This window comes from Chinchilla lanigera, unplaced genomic scaffold (genome assembly GCF_000276665.1).
Source record: "Chinchilla lanigera isolate Chin_1 unplaced genomic scaffold, ChiLan1.0 scaffold00128, whole genome shotgun sequence".
NCBI lineage: Eukaryota > Metazoa > Chordata > Mammalia > Rodentia > Chinchillidae > Chinchilla > Chinchilla lanigera.
Genome location: NW_004955529.1, coordinates 1,878,296 through 1,887,618, shown reverse-complemented (window position 1 = coordinate 1,887,618; position 9,323 = coordinate 1,878,296). Strand labels below are relative to the sequence as shown.

The window sequence follows — 9,323 nt, the reverse complement described above, 5'->3', positions numbered from 1 at the left end:
AGCCCCACTCCCAGGTCAAAAGAAATCATTATGATTCAATTTGGCCAAATTATATTTGAGTGAACTCTGATTTCATAAGCAAATTGTCTTGTGTGTCTTTCTTTGTCTCTCTATCTAATTTGTAAACAGCTGGTTTTTTTGTGCTCAACCAATTTTTCCTCTTTTTGCATTTTTTGATTTTTGAAGCAATTGTCTGTAATCCCATTTGGCTTACACATAAATGTTACGTAAATTAGAGATTTGCTTCTACCAAGTTGCTGGCTAATGAAAATGATGTTAAAATTGGTTTTATAAATGTAATGCATATTGTTGCTTACGTATTATGACTTGAAAGTCTTATTGATCAAAATTAATGTGTCCAGTACTGTGATTGGATTTCCATAGGACATCAAAAATTTGTTAAAATAATTAAACAAAAATCCTTTAGGGTGGGGAAAGACTGTTGAACAAGAGTGAAATTGATGAACAAAAAGCAGCTGCGCAGAGTAATATTAACCAGATTTTATTCATTAATAAGGAACCCCAATAATTTCCATAGCCTTATGGGAGATATCTCAATAAATATTGTTCAGAATATAGTATTGTGATATGCTTACATTGGCCATTGTCAGAAAGTTAAGTTTCCTTTTTGTTTTTTTTTTTGTTTTTTGTTTTTGTTTTTGGTTTTTCTCTTGTACTGGGAACCAAACTCACGACCTTGTGCTTGCCAGGCAGGCACTTTGCCGCTGAGCTAAATCCCCAGCCCCAGAATGTTAAGTTTTCAAAAAAAATAATAAAATAAGGATTTCTGATTAAAATATGCTCTTGGTACAAAATTAAAGCAAGAAACAAAATAATTATAATCCTTTATTGTTAATTTCATGGTTTATTAAATGTATTCATGCCTTCCAAATGAACAGCATTATAGAATATAAAACTGGGATTGTTTATAATGATAGATATTTTTTTTTAATTTAGACATCTGCCTTTCTCTTGTGCTCAAGATATTTATAAGAGGTTCATGTCAAGTCAACATAAGGTCATCATTCAAATGATAATTAATAATAGAAATCATATGAATTATTATTAGCACTAATTTAAGATGAAATATGATGACCTCTATAAATAGGTATCTGCGCTTTTCAAAATGCCAAAGTTTTCTTTCATGAGCAATTTCAGCGGTACTTCACTACTAACTTTGATTTTGCTTTATGTTTTTATTACTCTATAGTTAAGTTTAATTTTCATAAAAACTTGCCTTTTTATTTATTTTGAAGTGCTTTTATGCTACATGGTGGCATGCCTAAATATTTTCCTTTATTTTTCTTTCATGAATATATGATTTTAAGACTTTTTAAACTATCCATTGAAATTTAATAAGTCCTATTTGTCAGTTTATTAAAAAATATTACTATTTTAATGGTTAACGTACATAGTGTTTATTAGGATTATGGCTCTGGTTAGATAAGTTTCTCATAATGGCAGATTTTTGTAAAAATGAAAGTTATATAGATCCTGTTTAGCTATGAATATTATACAAATTTGGCGTTGTGTCATTTCATATATTACCAGAATTAATTTGTCTTTTTGTTAGACATTGTGCTAATATTTTACATTATTTTTTTAGTTAAGTTGCATGTGGACACGTGATATTTGGGTTTTCCTAGTGCTAAATTTTTGTGATACGACACAAATAATTTTATTTACCTTCTCTGGGCCTTTTATATTTATCTGTAGAAATGATACATTGAATGAACTGACTTTCCTGGTACTTTCCAGGGTACATTTTCTTTTAGAAGCACTTGCATATACAGATGTGTGATCAGACATTCTATTAAGAATTTAAAGTTCTGAAACATCCCTACTTAAAAGGAGCACATAGAGTATCTAGCAAAAACCAACCAGTTAAAATTAATAACAGCCCAGAATAATGTTACAAATTTCTTCAATGACATAAGGACAACAAATTAGGACAATGCTTCCTACGTATTAGATAAGGATAATTGTCTAGCAGATTATTCTATTCCAAGATGGAGATTTAAATGTGTTACAAAAATGTCATCGTGAATGTTATGTTATAATACTATGCTTAAATTTTCTCTGGAAATCTATATAATTGCTGGCTGCTAACATTCTACAGAGTTTCATCTATTAGAATATTCATGCTTGGTAAAATGTAACAGTTTTCTGGCTATGCTTTATATTTCAAGGCTCTTCTGCATGTTCAGCAACTGAGGTTTGGAGACCAAAAATTAAAAATGTAGATTGGCTAAAGGGATAACCAATATGGCCCTAGCCCTCTGAAAAATGTCAGTCTCCTTGGAATACTCCTTTTTGCTGTTTTACAATCCTGGAACAAATGGGTATCACCCAGTCCAAAACTTGCAGATGATAAATTCCCTGATTGTTACCCTTCACCCTACTATACCCAACCTCTATACCTTGCTTAGTCAACTCCCACCTATTCACCTATTCAGACTTGGTATACTGTGTTGGATTTAAAAGATGTTTTTTTCCTGCATTTCTTTGTCTGTTGCATCCCAAGAGTTGTTCACTTTTGAATGAGAGGATCCAGAGGGGGGCATGAAAATATACTTTACTAAGGGAATCTGATGGCCCTCATCTCTAGTTCCCTTTATTGACATCATGGGAGCCACCAGAGCATGACTATGACAAAACAATTGAGGCAAGTTACTTGGCCAGACAGAACCTATAAGACACACCCCTCTAGATCCCTGACTTGACACTGTTCTTCAATAGCAGCAGCATGGTAATCAATGAAGTTCAGAGGGTGGAAGCAATTGTTGTCACCCTTGAGCAGACTGTCTTGTCTAAGACTTTACCTCCTGGAAAGTTAGCCCAAAAGTCCAAACTGATGGCATTTACTTGGTCTTTGGAAATAGGGAAGGATAAGAGAATGACTATTTACACTGACTCCCAATATGCCTTTGCCACTTTGAATGCACATGGTGCCATCTACCAGGAAAGGGGTCTCCTGACTACATGGGGAAAATGACATTAGGAACTCTCAAGAGATATTGAACTTGTTACAGGCTGTGTTGCTGCCTGCTAATGTAGCTGTGATGCATTGTCTAGACCATCAGAAAGGAAATTCTTTAGAGGCCCAAGGAAATTGAGCAGCTTATTTAGTAGCCAACCAAGCTACTGTTGGAGACTCCCACCTTGTGGCCCCTCTCATTAAGCCACCCAAATATTCAGCAGCAGAACTTAAGTGGTCCACTAAAGAGGGAGCTACAGGACAAAACGGATGAAAAGTTTTGCCAGGAGGAAAGGTGTTCTTTCCTGAGGCTGTAGGACACTTTCTGATCCAGGAACTGCACAGCCACACTCACTTGGGAAAGACAAACATGACAGAGCTGCTTGGCCATCACTTCTATATCTCTAGACATTGGACCTCATGCACTTCTGTGGCAAAGCAGATACCCAGCTTGCACTCACATCAATCCAGTTTCTCACCCTCAGCAACAGCCTGATCTCTGGAGAAAAAGGACACTGCCTTTTGAGCACATTGAGGTGGACTTTACTAAAATTAAACCTACTAGTAAAAATACAATTATTTACTGGTTCTCATCTTCACCTACTCAAGCTGGGTGGAGAGCATCCTCAGAAGAACTGAGACAACTAGAGAGGAAATAAAAGCCCTGATGGAGTTGATCATTCCTCAGTACAGGCTTCCATGATGGTAGGTTTAGATAATGGACATGTTTTCATGGGTGAAATGGTTCAGAACATTTTTACAGCCTTAAGGCTGAAATGGAAGCTACACACTGCCTACCAGCCTCAAAATACTGGCCTGGTAGAAAGACAGAATCTGACTATGAAGTCTACTTTAGCCAAGAGATTGGGGTAAACTGGGTGACTGTGTTTTTCAATGGCCTTGCTGAGGTCCCGAGGCACCCCGTATCAGGATGGGCTCACTCTATTTGAGATCATGTTTGTCAGGCTTCCCCCACTTTTGCCCATTTTAGAAGGACTACAGGAGATAAGAACACTTGATGGACTGGGGCAGTACCTTTCTAATTACACCTTTGTGCACCCCCCAAGTGGACTTTATTTACCTTTGTCAAACTGAGTTGGCCTCACTGCATCTCCTATGGGACCAAAAAGATGTTATATTTATAATACCCAGATGTAATTTTTGGAACCCCCACAGGTGGCGAGAGAAAAACCAATCTTGAGACTCATCCTTTCCCCACATATGAGGTTCACAAAAAGGCAATTACAAGTGATAATGATGACATAGACTTGGTAAAGTGGGGACTCTATATGTGCCCAAAAATAATGGGCAGAAGATATGAAAGGAGTTCAGAATGTGGTCAGTCAGTTACATGACCAGGTTAATTCCTTGGCAAAAGCAGCAAAAAGTAGCATTACTGAATAGAAGAGGGCTCAATTTACTCTTTATGGAACAGGGAGGGCTATGTGATGCCCTTAAGGAAGAATACTGTTTTAATGCAAACAACTGTGGGGTCATCACAGAAATACTTGACAGGTTGGATAGAGAAACAAAGGAGAGGAGAAAGACATACTGCAGCCACAATGGGTGGTATGAAGGACTATTCAACTGAGGCCTGGAATAAACCCCCCTTATTACAGGGATCACAGTGCCCCTAGTGATTATTGTGGTGGTCCTTACTTTTGGGCCATGCATAATTAACTGGGTTACAATAGGATCCAAAGCAATGTAAACCAAGCACAAATGATGGTTCCAAAGGAGAGCACCAATTATAGAGTGGACACCAGACCCACAATGTATGAAAGAGGACTATATATGTCCTGAGAATGGAAAATATGTCCTTGAGGGTGGAATAATAGGGCAAGAGAGACTCTATGTAACTCCATTTTACAAATTACTTAAACTTTAGATGAACTCAATTCTCCACTCCCTCCTTTATAGTTAACAAAAGGACAACAGAGCTATACAATGAGAAACAAATAAAACAAATTGTAGATAAGCTAATGTTTAACAGTATTAACAAACCCCCAGGAAATGTAAACCTTATGACCATGATGTGGAATTTTTGTAAAATTCCTAAATGAGAGAATGTGGTTACCATGGTTACTTATAAAAGTATAAAAACCCAATACAATGTTCCCTGATTGCCAACTTCTTGTTTTTCTGACGCTTGGTCAATGGTGTCAGTCATGTGCTTCAATAAAGCATTGTTTATTTCCACACTTTCAGCTTTCCATAAATACCTGTCTTGTTGAATCTCACTGTAACAGAAGTAGTTCTGTTAGGAATGGAGTCTGATGGCTGGATGTGCTGCGATCACCTAGGATGAAGTTATTTTCACAGAAGCTCTCCCACGAGTATGATCTGCTCAGTGAGCTGAACTATATGCTCTCATACAGGCCTTCAATTGGTCTGGAAACAAAAATGTCAACATCCACACAGACTCTAGATATACCTTTTTCACAGTTCCTGTACACAAAATGATATATGTAGAGATTGCTTACAGCACATGGAAAAATCATTAAAAACAAAGAAGAAATTCTACTGCTTTTTGCTGCTCTCTGAAAACCCACCAGAGTGGCAATAATCCACAGCCAGGGATATCAAAAAATCAAAAATCTCAGCTCCTTAGGAAGCAATAAAGCAGACGAAATTTCAAAAGCAGCTGCTGAAGAAGCATCCTGGGACAAAAACACCATACAAACAAACCTAAAAGTACTAATGGGCATTCCTCCTGACTCCATCATGATAATCAAAAATCAATTTCCTGCGTGTACCAAGAAAGAAGATGAGTGGAAAACACAAAAGCAAGTCCCTAAGGGACTCAGTTTTTATCAGAGAGAAAAACTGTCATCCCAAAAATGATGGCTTATGCCTGGGTTCAAAAACACCACAATCTAACTCATGGAGGAAAATCACCTATGCAAGAACTCCTACACCACTGCTATTACTTCCCATTGCTGGCCAGCATCTGCTCCACTGTCTGCCAATGATGCCAAACTTGTACTCAAATTAATATGATTTAGAGGCCAAAGCCCGCTCCTGGGATCCAACTTATTGGAACATCACCCTTTGAAGATATACAAAGAGACTTCACAGAAGTCAAACACACCAAAGGATACTGATATTATCTGGTCCAAGTTTGTACTTTCTCTGGTTAGGTAGAAGCTTTCCTTACCCAAACAGAAAATCCTCCAAGGTCAGTCAAGCATTGCTCTAGAAAATCATTTCCAGGTATAGACTCCCTCTGTGCATAGGAAATTACAATGGCCCAACCTTTATAGCAAAAATAGTTCAAAACCCACTAAACTGCTCCAAATAAAATAAAACCTGCATACTGCATATTGGCCTCCAAACTATGGGAAGAGAGAACAGATAAATCAAACCTTGAAGACAACCCTAACCAAGTTCTACCACGAAACCAAATCATCATGAACTGACCTTCTTCCCATGGCCTTTCTTCATGTTTGATGATCATCTGGGCCCACTAGATTCACCCCAATAGCTGGTAAAGTTGCAGAAATCCAGCCTTTTTTATATCACACCCAAATGAAAAGAGCCCATCCTGCTGTCACTGAAATTGGGAGACTTCTCCTGATCCAGACAACCTCTTAAGAGGAAATATCCTCCATTCCCGAGAACTCCAAGCCCTGCTTCTGTCACATTCGGAGGTTGACAGGTCTATATACAGCCAAAGCCTGAGGATGTGATCTTTCGAATGTTTTAATGGCTTCCCTCCGCTTTTCTTCCTAGAACTCCCTAAAACTCCAATTTTGCTTTTGCTATAAGACTCTGGACTGTTACACCCACAAACTGGAAAAAATAGAAAAATGTGTGTTTTTGCTGTTATACTTGTTGTCCCACTCAGCTATTTGCAGGGGCAACAGGAAAACTCCTAACCTGAATGTTACTGGCACTGAAAATTCTATTACTCTCAGATTTGATGCTTACCTTATTACCTTGTTTTCAGTCCTGAAACAGAGCCTAAACGAGGCCTGTCAGGTTATAGCCCTGCTCTTTTTGGTATCCCATTAACCCCAATAGCCTCCTTGCTCAGTCAGGCCAGCAAACCTAAACCAGCATTTTAACACATGCATTAAAGGAAATGAAAGCATTGGCCTGAGTGTAAGTGACACTTCAGGATGTGCAGCCCCTAGAAACCTCACTGACAGTCCGAATTCATCCCGTGGATCTCACTACTCCATATGGAGATGGAGTAGCAGCTATGAAACAGGTCTCTGTATCTGACCCTTCTCAATGGCTGGAGTGAAATCTGTGCCATAGTTCAATCGGTTATTCCCTCCAAAATTTTTCACAGATCAATCTCTCCTCCTGATCCTTCCCATGCATACAGGAAAGGATACTAAAAAAATCAGCCCCCAGGTTCCTTTGACCCTACTATCTACATGAATGCAATTGGGGTCCCATGAGACATCCCCAAAGAATTTAAAGCTCAAAACCAAGTAGCTGCAGAATTTGAAAGTTCCCTGCTCTGGTGGGTCACTATCAACATAAATGTAGATTTGATCAACTATATTTATTATAATTAGCAAAATTTTATAAATTAAACCTGGGGTGCTATTAAGGAAACAGCTAAACAACTCAAGCCTGCCATCCAGATAGCCTGGAAAATAGACTCCTTCTGGACATGATTCTCACAGAAAAAGTGGTATCTATGTTTTAATAGGAACCCAATGCTCCACTTTTATCTCAAAGAACACTGCCCCTGAGGGCACAATTACCAAGGCTTTCCAAGGCCTATCAACCTTGTTAGAAGAACTAGCCAAAAATCGCTGGAGTTAATGACCCCTTTACAAGTTTACTAAAACAATGATTTGGTAAATGAAAGAGCTTAATGGCTTTCCTACTTACATCCCTGATCATTACTGTTGGGATTCTCATTTTTATGGGTTGCTGCATAATCCTTTGTGCCCATATTTTAACTCAGAGGTTAATTGGGACAGCTTTCTGGGAGGAGAGGCGTCCAGGATAACCAAGTTTGATGCACTTAAGCTCTGCCTACACTCCACAGCCCCTAATAGACTCGATGGTGATGCCTCTTAAAGACCATGAGGAGCATCAAGAGGGGGGAATGAAACAGATATTCTGATCTTACTGGAGACATTTTGTTCACTAAAGCTGCAATCATTCTGTTCTCTGCCACTGAACTCAGCTAAATCATGATTTGTCATCAAACTGAAACTTCTGTGAATGTGTTAAAAACAACTTTGCTACATAAAACTATGCTCACCACAAGACACCTAGTGTACTTCAGCTAAAATTTATGTCATTCTTGTAAGTTCTTTTGTCACCCTATGAAAAAGACAAGCTCTCTGTAATCAACACCACAGACTTTGGAGATTACTCCTCTGCAGTCTGCTTGTATCAATAAAATTTCCCATCTTCTTTTGAGCTCCTAGCTACTGTTGACTCAACTTTTCCCACAACAGCATCCTTCCTTTCTCTGGTTGTCCTTTATTGCATTGTCTGATCCATCCCATTTCTCAGAACCCTGAATATGCTTGCAGAACTGTGAAGAACATGTGAGACTATGGCCATCAGCTGAGTAATGATTGTCATATCCTTGCTTACTTTGGAGGTCTTATTGATTCACACATTGTATGGCCCCAATACATTCTATTACATCTTTATATTTGTACCCCTTTCGCTGTCATGAACAACTTCGATGACTCCGGCATTTAGATGAAAATGAGGCAATCATTGGTGGTTTAGCATTTGCAGAATTTTTTGTCAGTTTCTGATTGAAGTTTTCTCATTTTTAAGAGGAAATGAGAACATTTCTTATGATCTCCATCAAGAAGACTATGAAGGTCTGAAGAAACAGCCCTTCCAAGGGCCCCAAAAATTACTCCAATGTTCAGAAAGAAGGCTAGGGTAGATATAACTCAGAGCCCTGGGAAGCATGTTTCCCCACCTCGCAAGTTAAATATTGATATGTCCAACTAAACTGTCTTCAGCACTGACCTTTACATGAAACACAAACCACATATGCACATCAAATCTGTGTTGCTTTTTCCTCCTTATCTGTCCCAAACCTAGAACTGGAAACAGCCTTCAAAATACCATTTCACACCTTGTTTGAGATCAGTGTCAATTAGTGCACTGTATATACAGCAGAGATTCTTTTAGTCTGTGGATTTGTGTGTGTGTGTTTGTGGGTGTATGATGTGAACATGTTTGAGAAAATTTGCTTTGCAAATTGGCGTTTTAAGAGATAGTCATGGACAGTAATGGAATTATTCTAGGAGAGCCTCAAAAGAAGAAACTACACAAGTGTTTGCATTACTTTTAAGGTTTACTATACTAATATTTGAGAAAGTATTTTATACACTGTTAGTGTAAAATT

The 9,323-nt window shown here is 38.2% G+C and overlaps 1 pseudogene; it reads left to right on the top strand.

The window, feature by feature from the left end:
- The first annotated feature begins 2,746 nt into the window (after positions 1-2,746).
- Positions 2,747-8,923, top strand: LOC102028332 (annotated as a pseudogene).
- Positions 8,924-9,323: the final 400 nt, after the last annotated feature.